Genomic DNA, 12,801 nt, shown 5'->3' with positions numbered 1-12,801 from the left:
AGAGAGAGAGAGAGAGAGAGAGAGAGAGAACATTTCAGGAAATGATTGGGGTGCATCTGGTCATTGCGGGAGCATCTCTTTTAAATTTATAATCAGGACCTAGGGCTGAAAGTGTCCTGCCCTTGCCCACAGGGGTTGGCAGGGGACGATAAGGCTAACTACAGTGGTGCCTGGGGTAGCCTCTTGCAGTGGAGTAAGGGAAAAGACCAGACATCAGGAATCTGATCTTTTCCAGGATGGAAAAAAGAGGAGAGAAGAGCTTTAGTGTTGAGGATAGACTCCCTTAGTGCTTGGGATTTGCTACATGGGCAGCTTTTCTTTCAAATACTAGGCTGACGGAGGATTATTTCCTTGGACCTATGTGTATTATTTTTTAATAAATGTCAATGAAAAGTAAGGTGCTATCTCAATGAAATTAAAGAAGTTCATTTTCCAGCCTGAGTATCACTCAGTCTTGCAGGCTTGAATGGTCTAAGTATCTATGATTCTGGGCCAGGTTTCTGACTGTGCATCTAGGGAAGGCCCCTTTTATTCTCCAGGGAGTCTTGGGCTGTTCATCTGAGCCTTTACTATGTGAAGAGGTGAAGCAGAGAAGTGTTTGCTTCCCGGTATCTTTTTCTCCCACATGCCCCTAGGAGGCCAACACCATCACCCCCTACTCCCCACCCCCCATACTTCCGCCTGTTGCCATGGTTAGCTTCAGGCATCCAAGACTGGTTACAGGAAAGACAGTTGTGGGACTAGATACAGCAGGAGAGACTGGGAAGAGTAGAAGATTTACTAAAAGTTGTACAAGGTGCTTAAGGCAGTCAACAGCAGCAGCAGCAGCAGCAACAGCAAGAGATTGAAAGGAAAAGAATCTCCAACGGGGCGACAAAGAACGTCAGCCAAGAAACAGAATCCTTAGCAAAATGATGCTGAACAGACCACAGAGACCAAAATTGGCTGGGGGTGGGTGGTGTTGCAGGGGGAATGGGGGGGGGAAGCATCAGTACATAGGATCAATGACCCACCCCCTCAAAAAAAAAAAAACAACCCGTACACAACCAAACAAAAACTGGAGTTGGGAATGTGACTAGAGGAAGTGATTCGTAATGTCCCAAACAGATGAAAAGTCTCAAAGGATGCAGATCGGCCAAAGTCCATTAAAATTATCTTAGAAAGAGGATGCAGTGGGTTCTTAGTTTAGCATATGCTAACTTGAGCAATTTCAATAAAATAAAGAGAAGAAAAGTCAGATTGGAAGAGGTTGAAGAAAATGACAACAAATAATGGTTTCAACAAATAGAATTTTCTAGGTCTTTGGTCTATAGAGGAAAAAAAATGAGATGCCAATGTAAGACTAAGACAAATGTTTGTTGAAGGGTTAGGATAGGAATTTTGTGGAATCATTGGATTCTAGAACTAGAAAAGAGACCTTGAAGGGCATCCAGTTTAACCCCTCATTTTATCGATGGGGAGACTGAGGCCCAAACAGGCAAAGTAACTAGCTCAAGGTTGATAGAAGAGCCAAGACCACCACTAAGGCTTCTGTTTTTTAGTTTGATGCTGAGGTCCACCACCAGACAGTTTGTTTTCTTTTTAAACACCTGAGTATACTTGAATTCAGAAAAATGAAAGAAAGAAAATCAGAAGGCAGAAAGAGAATAACAGTGAGGGAGAGTAAAGGGTTAAAAAGGGAGGCTAGGAATAAAGAGGGTAGACAACAGGAGGGGACATAACTTGAGCAGTGAGGGAGAGTTGAGGGGGGAATAGTAATACATGAGAGAAAAGGAGTAATGTTATTTAGCAAGGAAAGGGGGGCACAGCTGAAAGACGAGAGAGCCAATTATAGGGGATTTAAGCAGCATCTTTGTATACGAAGGACAGAGCATTAAGCCAGGATGATCCCACATCTTCCTCTATCCATGCTCTCTGTGGAAAAGAAGCAGGAGTGGAAAGGGAAAAATGATAGGGGTCACCCAGTACTAAGGTTTGGAGGTGCAAAGGAAAAGGCAAAGGAATTAAGAGGAAAGGCATACATGATTTGGGGTAACACCAACAAGGCACTGAGGGAAATGGAAAATACAAAGAGAAAATCAACGCCACCAATGAAATGGAAAGACTCAGGAATAATTATCCTTCCTTAAGTAAAAGTTCAATTTCTTCATTAATCAAACTATGTTTTTATCAGAAAGAATAGAGACTATATGTTTATTGCTCAGCACTGAAATTGAAAATCAAGGAGAAAATCAACACTACCAGGAATAATTATCTTTTCCTAAGTAAAAGTTCAATTTCTTCTTTAATGAAACTGTACATTTTTATTGGGAAGAATGGGGACTATATATTTATTGCTGAGCACTGAAATTAAAATCATGGTGTTTGGGATATTTAAAAACAAATGACCATAAGAAGATTTAAGAGAATTTTTACTTCTGATTGATTAAAAATGAAGACATACAAATGAACAAAAAGTTTGAAGACATGAGCTTTTTAAAAATTTTGGATCATTGGTCTTAGTGGGAAGCTAATCTTGTATTTTTGAATGATTTTGTCTCAGAAATTCAAAAAATCAATTTTCCATTTTCCCCTTTTGCTTAACTACATCTAAGGAGACTGAGGAAATAAGGCCCACTTTCCCTTTCTCACACCAAGACATAACAAATGACACTCAAGGTAGAACTGTGATTATTTTGTTCTAACTTTAAAAGCATTTTGAGGTAGATCCTTAAGGAGTGGATTTGTCATCGATTTTTACAGTGATCTCAAGAAAGATATCAGAGATGTTTTAGTAAAGTTTTCTATACCAAAATGAATCCTATGATTATTTTCCTACTTGGCCATATTTATTAATATTGCCTGGGTACCTAGTTTGGATACTACATTATCAAAACGATCTTTTTTCTTTTGAATTGCACTTAGAAATTGTTCTTTCCCAAAGGCCCAGCTTCCCCTCTTGCCATTAAAACATTTCACCACGAGGGCAGTCAAATCAAATAATCTTTTGGGAAAAAATCTCAGAAATAATTATCTGATTCTGTGAATTAATACTTAGCAAGAATCTCAAAGCTAACACATAAGGAAGTGAAAGTCCAACACATCTTGCCCTACTGAACACAGTTGGGAACTCTATAACAAATTTGTGGCTCGACTTTGGCTATATTACTTAACATCTCTTGGACTCAGTTTCTCCTTCTGTAATTAGACTTATTTTCACTTACTTTATAGGAATTTGAGGATACAGGAGATTATCTATGTAGAAGAATTGTGAATTTTTTAGGGGGGAAAGGGTGCTAGTCCAATGTGTGGTCTCTTATTTTGTTTTTATTTGGGGGGGGGGGTGGAGAGTTTGTTGTTGTTTAGTAGTGTCTGACTGTGACCCTATTTGAGGTTTTCTCAGTAAAGATGCTGAAGTGGTTTGCCTTTCCTACTCCCGCTCAAACAGGGTTAAGTGACTTGCTCAGGGTCACACAGCTAGTAAGTTTCTGAGGCTGAATTTGAACTGAGGTCTTCCTGACTCCAGGCCTGGTGCTGTATCCACTGAGCCACCTAACTGCCCTGTAAGAAGTGGCCCAAAACAGGATTCTTCCTAATTCCAAGACAGATCTTCTATTCACTTCTATGAAAATGTGTCAAATGTATCATACTAGACGATCAGATTTATTGCTCGAAGCACGTATAATCCAATCCCTTCATTTTACACATGAGGAACTTGGTCTTAGAGAGATTAAATGGCTTTCCCTAAATCACATAGATAGTGAATAGTAGAACTGGGATTTGAACCCAGGCTCTCTGACTCTGAATCTAATACCTTTTCTATACTGCACTACCTCCTATACTACATATTTAAATTATATATAAAATATAAACATAGTATATAATAATTAAAATAATATAGACTATATTTTTATAAAATATAATTCAAAAATATATAATAAAGCATAATGTTTTAGTATGCCTCTACTCAGTTACCTACAGTGGCTCCCTCCTGTCTCTCTGATTAAGTTTTAACTCTTCTGTTTAACTTTTAATGCTCTTCACATTCTTTCCTTAACCTACCTTTCCAGCTACATCATACATTATTCCTCTTGCAACACTATGATCTAACTCATTCCCACCTTTTTACTGTTCCTCACACACAACACTCTCCCTCCCATCTCTGTGTCTTTGCATTGACCCATCTCTGATGCCTGAAACACATACCCCCTTCGCCGCTGACTCATGGGATCCCTCTCTTCCTTCAAAGTGCCCCTCAAGTACTACATTCTACATGAAGCCTGTCCTGATTCCTCCCAAGGGTGCTGTCCTCAAACTACCTCATATTTAGCTAATTTGCACTTTGGGGAATCTATTCTCTTTTTGTTATTAAATTCTGTCTCTCTCTATATGCACACATATGTTTATATATCCAAATATAATACACATTCATATATGTGTATATATATACATATATATAAGGGTGTATATATGTGTGTATGTATATATGTGTATAAACACACACATTTTTTTCCTAGTCTTTTTTCAGTCACATCTGGCTCTTTGTGACCCCATTTGGGGTTTTCATGGCAAAGATACTGGAGTGGTTTGCTATTTCATTCTCCGGCTCATTTTATAGATGAGGAAACTGAGGTAAACAGGGTTAAGTGACTTGTCCAAAGTAACACAGTGGATGAGTGTCTGAGGCCAGATTTGAACTCAGGCACGCACACATGTTCATACATACAAATACATACATATACACGCATACATATATCCTAATTTGAATGTAAATTCCTGGTAAGCAGAGGTTATTTCATTCTTTGTGTTCATATTCTCAGCACCTAGTACAGTCCCTGACCCATAGTGGATACTTAATAAATGTTTGTTGAGTATTGATGGTATTACTATTTATCATCATCATCATGGTCATCGCTTTAACAAAATAGCTTTGTTTGACTTAAATGGACCAAATTTATGGCCCTATTCCCAAATGACTTAGATTTAGGAAAAAATGCAGACAGCAACTATTCCCTGGTATTAAAGGGCATTGGGTAGTCTGTGTTGGCAAACTTGGACAGTGTTATAGAAACCCTTGCTGTCCACAATCCCATGGTTTGACGGTGTCACGGCTAGGTGACTCTTTGTGTGTCCTGTGATACACCAAGAGATGTTTGGAAGTCATGCTTTTATTAATATTTTGACAGTTTGAAGCTCATCTCACTCACCAGCACAGACACATACACACACACACACACACACACACACACACACACACACACACACCCTCGGAGCCAAATACATGTTCAAAGCTATCCTCGTCACATTGTCATACATTTTTACTTGATGCTCTTCAAAAGAGATGTCACTCTGTGGTTGAGACTAGACCATGATCAGTCTGTTTCAATGAATAGTAATCCTTTATCCTAAAAGTCCTACCCTATGTCAAAAGTTTTGCCCCTCAAATCAGGGCTAACACCAGAATTTCTTTTTTCCCTTTAAAATGTTTTGTTGATACTCTTTTCTTTCTTCTCTTACACCACTGTCACTTTCCAATGACTTTCTGCTCCCTGGGCTCTGCCTCTACAATTCTTTCTTGCAACAAATAACTACAGTCAGTCAAAAAATGAACCATCAAACTGGCCATGCCTGAAAATGTAAGCATCTCCACACTCCACACCCATGGGCCACCACCTCTCTCCTCAGAGGCAGGCAAAAGCATGCCTTACTAGGAGGTCTTTGACAACATGATTGGTCATTACATTGACTAGAACTCTCAAGTCTTTCAGGGTTGTCTTCCTTCACATTATTGCTACCGTTTCATTTCCCGTCTATTGGGAGAAAGGATATCTTCCATCCTTGAGGACTCAGGACCTTGAGCTGACAGCCCAGCTTCAAAAAGATGCTATTTCACCTTTGAATTAAAAGAATGGGCTCAGAACCAAAAGTGACCTCAGAGCCTAATGGTCCTGCCTTTCATTTGACAAATGAAGAGAGTGAAAGCATGGAGATGTCTAGTGACTTGCCCAAGATGGAAAGGTTACTTAAAATCAAAGCCTGAAGAAGAACTCTGGTTTCCCCACCACCAGTCTGGTGTTCCTTCTTTTATATCATGCCATTTTTCCATCAGAGATGCTATGTTTAATCAGAGAGAGCACCATAATCATGCAATATTCTCAACCTTCCAGAGTACCACGCACAAAGCAGGTACTTAAGAAACGTCTACTAAATGAGTTGCCCAACCTTTTGATGGATAATTAAATAGAGTTACACCTGTGGCATGCCGGGGTCCAAAGACATTTTCAAGGTCAAAAAAACTTACTTTTGAGTATCTGCTACCCTCCCTCTCTCCAATCTCAAGGAACCTCCAAAGAACACTGGGACTTTTATCAAGTGTGGGACATGGAGATAGAAAAATAGGGATTCAAAAATCTTGCTCCTGACATTTACTAGCTAATAGCTACGTGACCTTGGGTAAATCATTTGGCCCCTTTAAACTTCAGTTTCCTCATTATAAAATGAGGATAATAATACATGGAATATAGAAGTCCAGTCATAAAGACCTGGATACAAATCCTGCACCCACCCTATGCTTGCAAATCACTTAATGTCTCAGCCTGGCCCTTGGTAACCTTTTATGATTTTAAGTGACAGGTTGCTGATCTGCCTCAGTGGCACGAGTTTCCACACTGCAAGTTCCTCACACCAGTGAAATCACAGTCCTGTATCAACAATGGCCGGTCCTCAGTTCAGCATCACCACAGGCATCACTATCATTGTAACATTGCCTTACTGGCGATCCCCAGCACTTAACCCCCACCTCAGGGGAAAAGTAGAGGGCAAAGATGTCTGAGAGCATCCTGTGAATTCAGAAAACTGTAGGATTTAGAGGTGGAAGGGACCCTACAAATCATCTTCTTTCACAAATGAAGAACCTGAGACAAGGCAAAGTAAGTGAAATTCCCAAAGAAACACAATTCGTAAAATGGCAAAGCTAGAGTCTGCCTAGGTTCTCTAGTTCCCAATACAATGGGGGACATTGTATTTTGTCTCTTTCTAACTGGTTAGAAGATCACTGATCTTTGAGCACTGCCAGCGAGAAGAAGGATTTGAAACGTTTGCTTAACTAGCATGACACCGATGAAGAAGATTTGCATTAAAACCCACCAAGCCCAAACTTGGGTATACCATACAGTGAAATTTCAATTAACCAGAACCCAACGAACCAGAACTCTCAAATTAACCAGATATCTTTCCCTCGTACTGTACTTTTAGAAAAACTTGAGAAGAAAACAAGCTGGCATTAGGTATTTAGATAAAATAACAACAATTCTTTTAAAACTCTGTATTTCCTTGGGGTTACTACAGATTCAGCTTTATCTATTATACATTCTACATCTTCAGTCTTAGACAACAAGCCTTGATGTCCAAGGTCATGACCTTGAGGTGTGGCATGATCCTTCTTTGTTGAGGAAAGATAAAATTGCCTCTAGTATATTATGTTTATTAATGCAGAGAAGTAGTCAGGTAGATTTTTTAAAAAAAAGAAACAATAACATATAGGACAGAGAATTTTCTGGCTAACTGGAAAATCCAAGAAACCGGAAGGCACCAGAATAACACCTAACTTACCAATATTTCCCATCCTTATTGCTAAAATTGTATATTTTGTTTTTGGTCTAGTCATCCCAACTTTGATTGCTATTCAACCTTCATCCAGCAATGCTGAATAATTGTCCAATCCGCATGTAACACCAAGGACCTGACCATCTAAGAAGAGGACATTGAAGTCTTCACACCAGTTTACTAAACAAAGCCTAACCTGAGAAAGTCTTTGCATAGGCTTTTGGGATCACCAAGGAATACTTCTGAGAGACTGATACCACCCCAGTTACCAACAAAGACACGGCTTCTGGCAGGAGCTGAGGCTTTCTAATCTCACTGCTGACTGGCCTCCACTTTGTAAGGTTTCTGGGAGCAGGAGACACCAAGATTTTTGATTATTTTCCTCACATCATTAGATTTCACAGCATGTCTCCCTTCCCTCACTCCTACCAAAGGTCACTCACCAGAGAACACATTTTCCAAATTAAAATTCCCTTATCTGCAGTATTTTGTGTTAGCATTTCTTTATTACCAGCAGCCTGAGTCTCTCATTTCTACCGCCCCCACCCGCACCTCCCTCCACCCTTCCCTCTCTTCCATCCTCAGCACTGACTATTGATTTCCATGAGAGGAATCTGCCCAGCTATTGAGTCGGATGAGCACTGACACCCCAACCACCCTGCCCAACATAAAGACAGTGCCCTATTTTACAGTTACTGTACAAGATTTATAGAAACCTTGTTTCCCTTCTCTGTTTCCTCTTTTTCTTATATCTTTGTTCAGCACAACTGTTGTTATTCATGCCACATCTAACTTGGAAGTAATATCCTTACTTATCCTTACATGTATCCCATACATAACCTATATCTAAGGATAGGGATATTATTCCTTCACATCTCCTAACATACTCTGTATTCCTAATATCACCTACTACAGTGCTTAATAAATGCTTGTTGATTTGATTTGTCTGCGTAGATGTGTAATCCAGAAGACTAGGCATAAGTAGTCATTAAATCTATATATTTTAAGAAGTATATGTTCAGCTATTTACATATAGATGCATTATTCAACTCTACATTTTCAAGGGCCCACTAGAAAACTTAAGTTTAGGGAGAGAGGACAGAGAGGGTGAGGAGAAAGAAGAATATTTAAATGGGGAAATAATTTCCTCATGAAACATCAACCACTACCAAATGAATCCCGACATGATTCCGGATATTATGTAGTCATCTAAAGGCTGATTTGAATTGCCCTCAAACTCTGGCAAGGGAACTAGTTGCGATTACCTTGAGGTCCCTCCCAGCCCTATTTTTCAATGATGCTTAAAGGTAGTTTATATTAAGATAATTTGGAACAGGAAACATTTCTCCTATTTAGGCATATTGATAACTCAGATCTAAATATGAAGCCTAGATTTACCTAGCCAACCCAAGAGTTGCTGCAAAGAGCCCTGAGGTTTGCTTGGGGCTTTCTGAAGTATAAATCAATTTTAAAACAAATGAAAAGTGGGGAGGGGGCTCAGAGAAATGCAGCTCATAGACTCTTTCTTTAGACAATGCTTTGTTTAAGCCTAACTGGTTAGCTTCAGTGTTTGTTCCTCCGGGATCCATATTGACTAAGCTAAATGGAAGGGCAACGGTGCTCAAGGGCACTGTGTTGTTCAAAAGAAAAGAGAAAGAAATAACATCTGCATCTCAAGTGCCAAAGACAAATACAAACACCACTCATTTGAGCCTTTCCCGCCTAACCTGAGCTTTTGCCACCCTCAAGAATCATGTTATTCACTTTTGGAGGCTGTGCCAAGCCAAACCATAAGCCTTTGGTTGACTGTGCCACTGCAAATTACTTTGGTCATTAGCTTGGTATTGCTTCTATCATCCATATTCAATTGGAGAGCATAGATTGTAAAGGCAGATCTTTTATGGGGAACTCCCTAGTCTCTTTATCTTTGGCTCAAAAGAACGATGAAAATGGACTAGGTTACTTAGAAGGTATGGCATTAGTTCTTAAGTCCAAAGCTTCCACCTGATTTTAGATAAATGACTGAAAGCTATAAAGGAAGGCATACCTAGAAAAGCAAGAGATTCTGTGGTTTGGGAATAGCAGAAGGAGAAGCAGAGGAAAAGGGATGGTGATTCAGATCCTCATTGTTCCTCATCCACGTCCAATGTCCTGACACAGACAAGAATGGTAGTGTTGGTACTGCCATGCTAAATTTGATATAAACTTTTTTTTAAAACCCCACAAGCTACACAAGATAGATGTAGCTTCATATTTGATCCTCTTTTCCTGTCCCTCTTTGTTAATGGAAATGATCATTTTTAATGTATATCAAGTTTATAATAAAAAAATTTAAATTCAATGTTCTGACCCTCTAATTCATATATTGATTCTCTCCCCCCGCCGAAAATTGACCTTTTAATATTTGCTTCTGTTTTAAGTGGTGTTTTGTTTTTAGCATAGATGATACTCATATGTCTAGTCCTTCCTCTTGATCTTTGCAACGGCATTTCTATAGCTGCAATGCCTACCTTACAACCTAAGTTCAATACAAAAGGACTTCAGGATAACATTGGCACAATGATAACTCCAATGATAGGCCTTTTATTTTATAGTTGGAGACACCCAGGTGGAAGAACTTGAAGGGATACATGATTTCACTAGAGATTATAGTGGAAACTGTGGTTACAGATTAGGTCTTTCCCATCTGCAAAACTGGCTGAAGTTTAGGTCACTGCAAAGTAGAATCTTACTACAAAGTACCCCAGGTCTGCTCCATTTCACTTTTACAGTTTGTGGGTGTTTTTTAAAAGAAAAAATAGAGGCATTTGGTCATGACTTACAAATGAAAAGGCATCATTTTCCCATTCTATGTTACTCAAGGGTTTCCAAGAACAGGTCTAATATGCTTAATAATAAAAGTTATTAGATCTGAGATTATAATAGACCTCACTCCATTTTGACTCATCATTTGCAGGCATATTCCTTTAAACGAGATCCACTTGGATGAATATTGAAGTCTATTTTGAGGAGGACTTTTGCTTTCTTCTGTAGATCATAAGCACATAAAAGCAATTAATCAGTACCATTTGAGGAAGAACATAAGCAATAAAGATTTTTTTCTGACAGACAATGAGAATCACCTGATTGAAAACTTGTCTCTTTTTTTGTTAATGCCCATGTCACCTCAAGGGTTATTATCATTCTTTATAGGTTGATGTTGGATGCGATGTAGGGAAATTCCCGATTGTTCAGAATGTTGCTGTGAGGTTAACGGCTAATAGAAAGTCTTCGGTTGCCATGCTAGCTTTTCATAAAGTTTGAAATTGATATTAGTATTTTAACTTCTCATTCACAAGATCTTCCTGGGTCTCAGCCATGCTTAATTAGCTGACATTTGGCTCTGTTAAACAACTTGGATGCAGGTTTATTAACATTCCCAAAAGGAGAAGGAAGTTACCAGAATCTTTATCATCTCAAAAATAGAAGGCTGTGCACTCCTTCGGAAGAATCACGTTTGAGATCAGCCAATTTTCCAACTGCAGCGATATTCTTTTATGATGCTATGCTGGGGAATAGGACCAACATCTGCCTAAACAAGTTAGCCATTAGAACCTGCTGCCACTCTGTGCACTTTCTATTTTTCTTTCTATTTGTTATTTCACTATTTACCCTATGGTTGGTCAGAATCTGTATACCATAGCAATAAACTACATAATGGGGTTCAATAGCATAATCTGAAGTAATCGGGTGAAATTTCTATTTCTCATTCTTTTTTTGGTAAGATTCAGTGACATATACTTGCATTTTTGCTATGTTTCTTTAAAAATTTGTCTTCTTGTCTTTTATTTGCTTGAAAGTGTAGAGGTATTCTTCAAGACCATCAGCATATGACTACTTGGGACTTTTTGTTTTGTTCTGAGCCAAATGAGTCCGTTTCCAAATGTTCTGTCTTTAAGCAGGCATGATGCTCAGGTAATAAAAGTATTCTCAATCACATTTCTCTATGTTCTAGCCTCCCTGAAAATACCAGAAGGGTAGCAAACCTTGATTTGCCTTGGGCTGCCCCTGTAAATTTTCCTTTCTGGAAGCACCTACTTCCTGCCTTTTTAGATATATAATTATATATTACAGATATAATATTAAGTATATTATCTATCTATCCTGGAAATGGAAAACAGCATAACAAGAGGTTAAATGTATTTGGCCCTATACTTCATGCAATTAAAAACTTGAAGAATATGTAAAAACAGTGAATTCTTCCTTTTAAAGAAGTATAATTTTGTTGCAGGGGGCATGGGGAAGGAGGAGATTACTAAAGCTTCAGGAGAGGATGATACCATTTATTCTTTCTTTTCTAGGTCCAACTAAGAATATAGAATTTTTTTATCGTCTTAGCACTCCAATTTCATTTTAGCAAATGGCCTTCCAGTTATTACTTAGTTCCTCATTCTGTAGCAAATAATCTAAGGGTGATTGGTTTCACAATTACCTAGTGAATGACAATTAACAACTTAATTACATACAAAAAAAATCAGAAAAAAATATGATACAGCTCTATGTAAGAAACTACCCAATAAAAATACTGTACAGTTGAAGTCACCAAATCTGGCTTAGATCCCTTTTTTTGTAACAAATTCTACACAGACCATGATACCATAATAATTAATGTCTTATTTCCAGGTTCAATAGTAATAAACTGGAACTGTGAAAATTAATTTGCAAATTCTAAATTTGAATATTTGAATTTGAAAATTTGAATAACGTTTGAATTAAGTACTATTGTATATATGATTATATATGTTTGTATGTGTACAGATGTATGTGTGTATGCGTATGAATATATGCACATGTAAAATATATGCATATATACACACATATGACACAATAAATGTCAACATAAGCAGAGAAATAGGAATTTTAAAATACAACCAGTTATTGACCTTTTTTGGTGGGGAGGGGAGTTGTCTTAGTAAATAAAGTATTGATCTTTCCCGTTTGGGATTTTGGCTCAATACCACTCTCTACTCCTAAGTGAAATGAATTCAGTGTTCTTGGCTTATTCTTAGCAAACAGTAATCCACATAACAAAAAATAATCAGTTTATCTCAGCCAATTTGTCTTTATTTTATGAGAAGAGGTCCACATGAAGCTTCCATGGAGACCAAAATAAATCATATCATAAAAAGTACAATTTCATGCTATACGTCCCCAAACAGTTCTATCTCCCATCATTTA

The sequence above is a fragment of the Trichosurus vulpecula genome, chromosome 5 (assembly GCF_011100635.1).
Source record: "Trichosurus vulpecula isolate mTriVul1 chromosome 5, mTriVul1.pri, whole genome shotgun sequence".
In the NCBI taxonomy this organism is placed as follows: domain Eukaryota; kingdom Metazoa; phylum Chordata; class Mammalia; order Diprotodontia; family Phalangeridae; genus Trichosurus; species Trichosurus vulpecula.
The sequence above is the reverse complement of the archived record's forward strand: the minus strand, read 5'-3'. Positions refer to the sequence as shown.